At 38.5% G+C, this 12,130-nt stretch overlaps 1 protein-coding gene across 1 annotated transcript in view; it reads left to right on the forward strand.

Annotated features, from left to right (window-relative positions):
- LOC106837420 (C-type lectin domain family 2 member E-like) overlaps positions 1–12,130 on the forward strand; it is a 34,698-nt gene that overhangs the window by 20,293 nt on the left and 2,275 nt on the right. The window lies entirely within an intron of this gene.

Raw genomic sequence — 12,130 nt, forward strand, 5'->3', positions numbered from 1 at the left:
AGAGAAGTTTTGGGTTTACTAAAAAATTGAGAGGAAGGTGCAGAGATTTCCCTCTCAATTTTGTTGTAAAGCCAAAACTTCTCTAAAAAAATAAAATGAACCTACATTGACACATCATCATCACCCAAAGTGTATACTTTACCTTAGGTTCATTCTTGTGTTGTATATTTTATGGATTTGGACAAAAGTATAATGACCTATATCCATAATTATAATGCCATACAAAATATTTTCACTTCCCTAAAAATCCTCTTTGCTCTGCCAATTTATGTCCTCTACCTTCCCACCCCTTAACCTCTGATCTTTCTACTGCCTCCATAGTTGTGCTTTTTCCCAGATGTCATGCAGTTGGACACATACCCCCTTTTCAGATTGATTTCTTTCACTTAGTAATATGCATTTAAGTTTCCTCCATGCCTTCTTATGGATTGATAGCTCATTTCCTTTTAGCTCTGAATAATATTTCCTTGTCTGAATATTCAGTAGTTTATTTATCCATTCACCCACTGAAGGACATCTTAATTGCTTCCAAATTCTGGCAATCATGAATAAAGCTGTTAAGAATATCTTTCTGCAGGTTTTTATGTGGACATAAGTTTCCAACCCCTTTGGGTCAATGCCAAGAAGCGCGACCGCTGAATCATGTGGTCAGGTATATTTAGTTTTGTAAGAAACCACCAAACTTTTTCCAAAGTGATGACATCACTTTGCATTCCTATCAGCAACGTATGAGAGTTCTTGTTGCTCCACATCCTTGCAAGCAGTTGGTGTTGTCAGTGTTCTGAATTCTGGCCATTCTAATAGGTGTGTTGTGTTATTTCACTGTTGTTGTAATTTGCATTTCCCTGAAGGCATATGATGTGGATCATCTTTCACATGCTTATTTGCATTTGCGTATCTTCTTTGGTGAAGTGTCTGTTAAGGTCTTGGCCCAGTTTTCAATTGGGTTGTTTATTTTCCTATTGTTGAGTTTTAAGAGCTCTTTTATATTTTGGATAACGGTCTTTTATTAGATGTGTCTTTTGCAAATATTTTCTCCTGGTCTGTGACTTGTCTTCTAAATTCTCTTGATAGTGCTTTTCACAAAACATAAGTTTTTAATTTTAATGAAGTTCCATTCATCCATTTTTTATTTCACGGATCATGTCTTTGATATATCTAAAAAGACTTCACCGTACCCAAGATCATCTAGGTTTTCACCTATGTTATCTTCTATGAGTTTTCCAGTTTTGCACTTTCCTTTAGGTTTATGATCCAATTGAGTTAATTTGTGAAGGGTATTAGCTCAGTGTCTAGATTCTTTTCTTTTCTTTTTTTTTTTTTTTGCATGTGGATGTCCATTTGTTCCAGAACAATTTGTTGAAGAGATTATCTTTGCTCCATTGTATTGCCTTTGCTCCTTTGTGAAAGACAGTTGACTATATTTGTGGTAGTCTATTTCTAGGCTCCCTATTCCATTCCATCCTTTGACCAATACCACACTGTCTTGATTACTGTAGCCACGCAGTAAGTCTTAAAGTCAGGTAGGGTCAGTCCTCCAACTTTCTTCTTCTCCTTTAATATTGTGTTGATTATTCTGAATCTTTTGCATCTCCATATAAACTTTAGAATTAGTTTGTCAATATTCATAAAATAACTTGCTAGGGATTTTTGATTGGGATTATATTGAATCCATAGATCAAGTTGGGAAGAATTGACATCTTGACAATATTGAGTCTTCTTATCCATGAACATGGACTATCTCTCCATTTATTTAGTTCTTCAATTTTGTTCATCAGAGTTTTGTACTTTTTCACATATAGAACTTGTACTTATTTTGTTGGGTGTATACCTAAATATTTCATTTTTAGGGTCCTAATATAAATGGCATTTTGTTTTAAATTCCACATTCTACTTGTTCATTGTTGGTGCATGGGAAATCAATAGACTTTAGTATAGTCTCCTTCAACTCCCAGACATAAGGCTAATATCATGTGGCTCAAAACCCCAACCTTCTATTCACATGGTTATTTTTTCTGCTGTGTGTGGCTAGCCTCACTTTAGCATAAACTATCTAACCAGGATGCTTTTATTACTTGGGAAATTCCAAAGGTTTAGAGGTTACTTCCTAGCAAGCAGGACAAGGGGTCAGACTTCTCTTCGGGTAAAGTTAATTCTTCACTACACAATGGGCAAAAGACATGAACAAATATGAACAAAAGAGAATATACAGATGACAAGCCTGAGAAAAGATGCTCAACATCATTAGCCATAGAGAAATGCAAATTAAAACCATAATGATATATAACTACAAGCTCACCAGAATTACTAAAAAAGAGTCACAACACTAAATTCTGATAAGGATGTAGATAAACCGGCTCATACACTGCTGGTGAGAATGTAAAATGTTACAGACATTCTGGAAAATAGTTTGACAGTTTATTTTTTTTAATTGTGGTAACACTTAATAGGAGAGCTCCGCTTTTTACAGATTTTATTTTTCTTTTGAAGATTGGCCCTGAGCTAACATCCGTTGCCAATCTTTTTTTTTCTTCTCCTGAAAGCCCCCCAGTTCGTAGTTGTATCCTAGTTGTAGATCCTTCTAATTCTGCTATATAGGATGCCGCCTCAGCATGACTTGATGAGCGGTGCTAGGTCTGTGCCCAGGATCCGAACCAGTGAAACCCTGGGCTACCGAAGCAGAGTGTGAGAACTTAACCTCTCAACCACAGGGCTGGCCCGATTCTTTTATAGATTTTTAAGTGTACATATAGCATTGTTATCTATAGGCACAATGTTGTACAGTAGATCTCTAAAACTTATTCATCTTGCCTAACTGAAATTTTATACATGTTAATTAGCAACTCTCCATTTTTCCCTCCTCGCAACTTCTGGAAACCACCCATTCTGTTCTTTTCTTCTATCAGTTTGACTATTTTAGATACCTTATATAAGTGGAATCATGTGGTATTTGCCCTTCTGTGACTGAGTTATTTCATTTAGCATAATGCCCTCCAGGATTCATCCATGCTGTTTTGTATTGCAGGATTTTCCTTTTTTCTAAGGCTGACTAATATTCCATTGTATGTATGTATAACATTTTAAATCTTTATGCTTGTCCAAACCTCTATCTTTGTTCTTAGAGGCCCCCAGGAATTTAGAGTATGCCAGGTTCCATCAGTATTAGCATGTGCTGGGCCTCATTAGCTCTCTGAGACAGGCAAGTTACAAGCCAGACCCTTGGGTAGAAGCCAGAAAAGTTGTGGTTCAAGTGCGGTCCAACTCCTTCTAATGAGAAGCTGGGAGCTGGTTTTATCACCTTTTCACTCTACACTGAGCTGAAGGGAGGAGCTGTCGGAAGTGCACTCAGGCTTATCCAAAACTGCCCCTTTGTTCTCTGTAGTTCCCAGGGGATTAGTCTCTGCCCAGCGTCATCAGCTCTTCAAGACATGCAAGTTAGAAGCCAGTTCCTTGGTAGCACCTGGAAAAGTTGGGATGCTAGATGTGCTGTCCAAACTTCTTGTTTTTCTGGGAGACTCTGGGAGCTAGGCACCCCCTCCTGATTATATGGCACTATATATGAGGGATGGAGAGTATGATGAAAGAATGTTGTCAGTTTTTTCTACCAGCTTCATGTAGGCAGTTTCACACTCACCCAGGGTGCAGGGAAGAGTCCAGAGTCTCCTATTCTGCCATCTTGTTGTGACCTTGACAGTTTCTTTTAAAACTAAACATGTAGCTTTATTTCCAGTGGCGAAAACTTGTAAAGAACCAGATGTCCCACAACAGCTTAATGATTAAACAAATGCTGTTACAACCATGTTACAACCACACAATGGAATGCTACTCAGCTGTAAAAAAGAAATGTACTATTGATACCCGCAACAACTTTGTTGAATCTCAAGGGAATTATGTTAAATCAAAAAAGCCAATCACAAAAGATTACATAATATATGATTTCATTTATATAACCTTTTTGAAATGACAAAATTGTACAGATAGAGAACAGGGGCTAGGGACGGATGAAGGGAGAGGAAAGAGGAGTGTGGTTACAAAGGAGTTACAAGATGTATCGATGAGGTGTTGGAATGGTTCTGTATCACAATTGTGTCAATATCACTATCTTGGTTGTTATATCGTACTGTAGTTTTTAAGATGTTACCACTGGGGAAAACTACGTAAAGGGGGCACGAGATCTGTAATATTTCTTACAACTTCATGGAAATCTATAATGATCTGAAAATAAAAAAGTTTAATTAAAAAATAAAAGCTAGGGGCTGCCCCCGTGGCCGAGTGGTTAAGTTTGTGCGCTCCACTGCAGGCAGCCCAGTGTTTCGTTGGTTCGAATCCTGGGTGCGGACATGGCACTGCTCATCAAACCACGCTGAGGCAGCGTCCCACATGCCACAACTAGAAGGACCCACAACGAAGAATATGCAACTATGTACTGGGGGGCTTTGGGGAGAAAAAGGAAAAAATAAAATCTTAAAATAAATAAATAAATAAAAGCTATATTCCTCCCTTTCATGCACAGAGTCAGAACCCACTACTTAAGTTTAAGGGTCAAGTGCAAAATAAATATGTGGAGTGCCTTGTTTAAAAATTATTAACTTCAATACATTGATGGTAGATTCTTAAACTAAGTGTGGGGCCCTTTTGAGCATGGCAAACTGGACTACTGGACAGACTGCATGCCCTTGTAGCTTGTCTTGCATATAGAATCACTTTTTGGCCAGTCACAATTCACTATTGACAGCTCATGCTCAGTGCTTTTGCTTCTTGAAGATGGTACTTTTCTGTGTCGACCTACTTAATGGTAGTTGCTTGGCTTAGCGGACTTCACTCATTTCTCTCAGGTCCTTTTCATGAGGCACTAGGGTGAAACACACCACTTCTCCTACCCTTGAAAACATTGACATTCAGAATATCTGAACTCAGGCTCTGGCCAGTCAGAACAGTCTCTCTCCAGTGTTGTACATTTGAGGGAAACAGCTTTATCTGAGCTCAGGAAAAAAAAAAGGTTGCAGGTATCTTCCAGATCAAAGCTTCATCAGGAAGATTTTAGATACTAAAGTTCATAATATCTCCTTAACCAAGCAAGAATTATTAGTGACTGAATGATAGCTATATTAACAACTGAAGTTTGGACATCTTTACCTAAATCATAGATTTCATTCTTCAGAACAAGGCTGTCACCATATGGATCTTAAAGGTGAGAGAACTTAATATGCTATAATAACTTGTAGAACAATAAATTATCACATTAGCATTTTAAGAACAACAGGAATTATTATCTTACAGTTCTGGAGGTCAGAGTTTCAAAATGGATCTTATTCAGCAAAAATCAAGATGTTGGTAGGGCTGAGTTGCTTTTGTGCTATAAGGGGCAATCTGTTTCCTTGCATTTTGCAGCTTCTACAGGCCACTTGTATTCCTTTCTTGTGGCCTCTTGCTCCATCTTCAAAGCCAGCAGCATGGCATCTTCAAATCTCTCCAACTGTAATACTGCTGCCTTTCTCTGATAAGGATCCATGTGACTAAATTGGGCTCACTCAGAAAATCCAGGATAAATCCAGGATAATCTCCCATCTCAAAATTCTTAACCAAAAAAAAAAAGAAACAAGAGGAAAAAAAGGTGGCTGGCCCCGTGGCCAAGTGGTTAAGTTTGCACACTCTGCTTCGGTGGCCGGGGTTTGCCAGTTTGGATCTTGCGTGCAGGCCTATGTACAGCACATCAAGCCACGCTGTGGTGGCATCCTACACAGAAGAACTAGAATGACTTACAACTAGGATGTACAACTGCTTACTGAGGAAAATTGGCAATATATGTTAGCTCAGGGCCAATCTTTGTCATCAAATTTTGGCTCTGGAGCCAACATTGAAAAAAAGAAAATCAACCATAAATGGTTGGCACCAAGATTCTGTGGCCAAAGGCAATCAGCAACATCAAAAAAAAACCATTCTTAACTACATCCTCAAAGACTTTTCTTTTCATGAAGGGTAACATATTCACAGGTTTTTGGGATTAGCACATGGCATCTTTGGGGGGCCATTATTCTGCCTACCACATATGTGTAAAGTCAAACAGCTATCAGGCTACAAGAATCATATTTGGGTTGGGTTTATTTTTCTCCAAAGGCTGTGTTCTTTCATATTATAGCGTACTGCCTTTTATATTCCTCTCTCATTGAATATATCTACCATACATTCTGTTGTCAAAGGCAGAAAGGCCCAAGGGAAGTGGGGCAGAGGTCAGCTAGGAGTTAATAATTTTCATGAGGTTTTGCTGTTTCCTGTAACTTCACATCAGTGAGCTGTTCCAATTTTAAAAATCTGATAATATTACTTTTATATCAGTCGGTTGAGATAGTCATTTCTTCTATTGAGTAGTAATGGGTATCCTGAAGGGGCTTTTTCCTCTCCTTTCACATCCAGTCTCTCATTTCTGTCACAATTAGTCTCTCATTTCTGTCTCTCAAATATAGGCCCAATTCTAACAGTCTTTTTTTGGAAAAGAAAAAAATCCTTTTCTTGAGTGAAATTATAAGAACACTCTTTCTGTGTACTCACTCCCCTCACACTGCAACACCCTAGGGACCATGTAAAAACATGTCACTGTCAATGGTTTCAGCTATTAGACATAGGGTTGCATAAGAAACAGGGTGACATGTCTTAGAAGTTATGAAATTCACATAGTTTAATATAAAGCCCTTGTGTTAATTGGAAAGTTATTTTCTCACATTTCTCATTTCATAATTTGTGCTCAAGCCCTCTTAAATTTCAGGTAATTTCCCAACGATACTATATATTCTCTTCTCTCTGGGCATAAATGAATGCAGTACCCTTCACCTGAAACACTTCTCCCTCCATCTCAAATGCCTCACTTTTGCATTTAGTTAACTCCTACTCAGTTCTTCAGTTTGTAAATTTAGTTAACACTCCCTTGAGAAAACGCTCCCTGAGATAGGTATCCTCATTAAACTTAAACTTATTCTACTGTCTTTTGCAACTTGTTACAATGAATCAAATATACCCATTTACTTTTCAAGTTCCTATTAAGTTCTTCAAAGGAGATGTGGGGACCTGGAATTGGCCACCCCAAGATATGTCTCTTTGGCATCAGGATTATTTGAGGCTGATTGCTTTTGATAAACTGGGACAGGGAAGGAGGCTCTGAGGAATGGAACTTGCCCTTTGTTAGGACACATTTACATTTGTAAGGTAAATCTCTATCTGTAAAAGGTGCCTCCCTCTCTGTACCAGGAAGAAGAAAGGAGATGACTTTCTCTCTAGAAACTCTTAATCAATACCGAAGGCAAGGACTTAAATCTGCATTTTATTGTGCTTGTCTGGTAACCTCCTGTAACTAATTTCCCTCCCCCTCCCAACTTTGGCATTTCTTTAAGGATTAAGCATCTTTCCTTAGGCTAGGAACTGATCGTTGAGCTCACCTGTGACTGCCCAGCTCCAGACAATCGACTTGCCTCCTGCTACGCCCACCAAGATAGCAGACCATTACCTGCTGTGTCCACCAAGCACTGTGCCAACAGGGCAATCTTGTGACTATTGTGGGAGGGATATTTCAATCACATGTGAAACACCCTGTTTGGGGGTATATAACCACTATGTGCACCCCACTTCTTGGGTGCCCTTTCTTCCTTCGGGAAGAAAAGCCCCGGGCCATGGTTCCTCATAAAGCTTTGTTTAATTTTCTCTTGCTATTCTGTCTTATGTGAATTTAATTCGTTCTCCGGCCAGATGAACCCACTTTGGGAAGAGGAAATGTCTTCCTCCCCTACAGAGAGTACAACATCTTGTTCATTAGTGTATTCTCAGAGCCCATCTGGCACAGTGGTTGAAAGCTATGAGGCTCTGAAAATACATGCCAAATGGCAAATGAATCACTTCACCACTGCACGCCCTTACTTTTCAGTTTCCATTTCTCGTACTGAGGAGCAATTACAAGAATGTAGAAACTGAAAGATTTTTTGTTCATGGACTTGGTGACTAACACAAATGCCAAGTAAGGCAAAACTATTTCGTGATTTCTCAGAGCAGTAAAATGTCAAACTGTTTTTCAAATCAGTCATTTAATTGTGGACTTTACCACTGATGTGTGAACTTGGACAAATTACTTAGTCCCTCACCCAAGGAGTTCATCTTAAAGCAAAAGTAATTATCAGCCTCATTATCTAGTTGTACTAATTAAATGAGAGTACATATTTAAATCTTTTGTAAATGTTTCTGGATCATAATAAGTGATAATAAACTGTAGTTTTATGTTATCATTCCATGATAATAACAGTAAGAGTAATATTATTAGTTCTGCCACCTGTGTTGAAATTTTAGATGATGTGAAATTTTTCAAGGTTTACTTCTTGTCCTCTTTAAACTGATAACAAAATCATAAAAAATGTAAAAAGGATAAACCTAAAAGTTCATATCCACTTCTGTATATGATAATACAAGTTGAGAGAGACCAAGCTCACTGAGATCAACTAAAAGAGCCAGGTTTTGTTTTTTTTTTAAATCTCTTTTAATGCATTGGAGAGATTTCAAGGTAACTGGAGGAGCAGCAAATACTCTGGAAGGGGGACCACAAAGAAGTGAGTCAACATTTTGGGAGTTACTGTTCTCCTAGGGGCATCTTGGCAATGAGTCACATGCTGAGAATCCGGGCAGAGGCCATGGCTAACAGTTCCTCTCCTAGGGGAGATACAAATCTCTGCCGAGGCACCTGAAGGGCCAAAATCCCAAAAAGAAGGGAGGGCCAAAGAAGTGAGATCAATATTTTTCCCTCAAGCCATTTGTCAAATTATCAAACTTCACAGGGAAAGACACTAAGAAGAAAACTGTGAAAAGCAGAGTGGAGGTTTGGCAGTCACGTGCTGTTGAAAGAAAAATTCCGATTCAGCCTCTGACAAGGAGAAGGAGCTTTAGTAGAGGTTTTACCATAGGAGCTAGGACAAACAAGCATTACCCTGACAACATTCAAGCAAAAATTCTTTTATTGTAGCAAGAGGTAAAATAAATAAACAAACAAATATATATAAATAAGAAACAGACACATAGATGACCCAGATATTAGAATTACCAAACACAAATTTTAAAATCACTGTGATTAACATGCTTTAGAGAATAGGTGACAAAAATGAAGGGTTTCACCAGAGAAGTAGAATCTCTAAATAAAAAGCAAATGGAAATTTTATAATTGAAAAATGCAATAGGAATTGGCAATGAAATAGATAGGTTCAAAAGCAGATTGATCTCAGCAGAAGAGAGAATTATTGAAATGCAAGATAGTTCAGCAAAAAATCCAGACTAAAGAAAGTACAGAGAGCCAATACAGAAAATACTGTACCAGATACAAAGCAATGATAAAAAGATCTAATGCAGTGCAGTTGGATGCTCAGAAGTGGAAAAATAGGAGAAAGGAAGAAAATAATACTTTAAGAGATAATAGCCAAGAATTTTTAAAGAGAATAAAGACGTCAAGCTACAAGTTCAGGAAGCTCAGCATATTTTAACCAAGACAGTTTAAAAATTTCACCCAGGAAAATCATAGTAAAAATGCTGCAAATTAAAGGCAAAGTTGGAAAGAAAAAGCAGTAAAAAGAAGGAGGAATGATAAGAAAGAGCTGTGGATCTGTGCCTTTATAATGAAAATAATGGGAGCTAGAAGAAGGAAATGACATTTTTTAAAGTGGTGAAAGGAATCAACAGAAAACCTAGATTTTTAAAACCAATGAATGCCGGGAGCCGCCCACCAGTCCTCTAAGCCTCTACCCAAGGACAACGGTCCGGGAGAGAGATGAGGGAACGCACGGCGGACACTCAGAAGATGGCGGTCGGCCGCTCCTGATCCTACTCATGCTACTAATCTTACCAATATTGCTCTTGCTGTTCCTTTTCTGTACGTGGGGATATCTTGGGGAAAATCTCTCCAAGCAGGGGGAAAAGGTTGATGTAACTTGGCCTTCTAGGGAAGGTTCAGGGGAGCAACAGCCTGAAGGGAAAAAACGTTCTGACCCCCTCCTGGAAAGGCGGAAAAGGGAGCTTGGACAGCCCTCCAGGAGGAAGCCTTCCAATAATCAGCCTCAAAAAAGAACATTCCCTCCTCAAGTATTATTATCCTAGGCCTGTTAGGACAGGAGGTAAATGGTGGCACCCACCCAGGAGCAAAGGTATGCAAAAGGTGCACTCTCCTAAAACAACCCATAACCCTGATGAGGTTGCAAAGAAATATCATAATATATTGACACAGAGGAACTGGGATTATGATGAGGATTGGAAACCCTATAACATAGTTAATGGTAAAAGAGAAACCCCAGGCACTGTGCCTGTATGGCTTTCGCTCAGACGGAGATGAGGGCCTCCGTGTACTTGGTCCCCTTATACTTTGCAATACTCCTGCTATTACAGGAATAAAGATAGAGGCTTAGGGTCATTCGACCCATGGGGAACTGAGTCTAGATGTGGCACCCCGTTTTGCAATCAGTCTTAGGCATCAAGACGCCTAGTAGACATATAGAAAAGGTCAATATCTATATTTAATAAAGGTTGCTTGCTTCTCATAGACATACTGTGCTAATATTATAACAAGATATGCTTATGTATCCATTTTGTTTGTTAAAAATATATTAGATAATCAAGAAATAACCTTTGTACTCGGAGATATTGAGTGGGATTCTTGCCAACCGCATAAAACTCTGCTTGGGTTTGCCAAAATTATGTACTGGGATAATTCCATGAAATCATAAACGCGTGACCTGGACCCTATATAAGTGCTTGAATGCTTTGAATAAATCATACTTGGAAACCTCACTTCCAGTCTCACTGCCTCTCATTCTCCGACATCGTCCATCCCTCAGGAAACCTGGACTCTGCTGGAGCTGGACTCCAGCAGATGAAGATATGTTTCAGAGTTAAAGTCAGCAAAAGACATTAAAAGAAGGGGTCATTTATAAAAGCAGGGGGAAAAAGGCTGTATACTTGTTGAGAGGGGCTGTCCCTGGTACAGCCAGTATTCCCAGGAATAGTAGCTCACGTGGAATGGCTGTATTCCTTTAAGACCTGATGTTCTTTGAGTAGGATAAGGTGAGATCCCGACTGGCCAGGCCCTGGATCATTATGAATCCTAGCAGCTGAGCACCCTGCCCAAGGTTGGCATACTGCTCCGAAGGGGGCCAGAAGGTCACATGGCTGTTAAAGTGCACACAGGCTAGTGCCCCTACGCTGCCAAACCTACACTGAAAGAAATATTAAAAAGAATTCCTCAAGCAGAAGGATAATGATCCAGACAGAAACATGGAAATGCAGCAAAGAAATGAAGAGTCATGGAAAGGGTAATATAAATTAATGTTGATTGTACAAAACAATAATAAAATACCTTGAGAAGTGTAAAAATGAAAGTAGAATCAAATGCATGACACCAATAAAAAGTTGGGAAAGAAGTAATTTGTGCAAAAGTGCTCTAAGATCTTAGTATTTCTTGGGAGTGGTAAAGCACTAAAATATATTAGACACCATGAAGTCAAGGACAATATTTTAATCTTAGAATATTCACTAAAGCAATAGTAAAATAATGGTTAGCCAGTTGACATAGAGAACACGCTAACCAATAATGAGAATATACTTTTTTTCTAGGGAATTTGAAACGTCTAGTAAAATTGATTACATGCCAGGCTATGAAGTAAGTTTTAATATATTTTAAGGGATTGAAATAATTCAGAGTATTTTCACCAACCACAGTAGACTTAAGATAGATATCAATAAGGAAAGGATAATTTAATAACCCAAATATTTGAAAGTTAAACAATACACTTCTAAATAACACCCTGCCCCAAAACAGAAATTAAAAATATTTTAAATGGATGAAATAAAAACAAGATACAATTGAACCTCATTATTCACAGTTGTATTGCAAAATAGCCTCCTGGCTAAAATTTATTTGTAACTCCAAAATCAATACTTGGGGTGTGTTTATAGTCATTTGAGGACACGTGCAGAGTGGCAAAAGCTTGTCTCTCAACAAGCACTTTCTTAGCTGAGGTTGAACAAGATGATGCTCTATCTTCTTATTTCAGCTCTCATACTGTAAACAAGCATCCTTTTTGCCATCAATTTAGTGTCATGTTTTTTGTTTTTGCAG

This window comes from Equus asinus, chromosome 22 (genome assembly GCF_041296235.1).
Source record: "Equus asinus isolate D_3611 breed Donkey chromosome 22, EquAss-T2T_v2, whole genome shotgun sequence".
Taxonomy (NCBI): domain Eukaryota; kingdom Metazoa; phylum Chordata; class Mammalia; order Perissodactyla; family Equidae; genus Equus; species Equus asinus.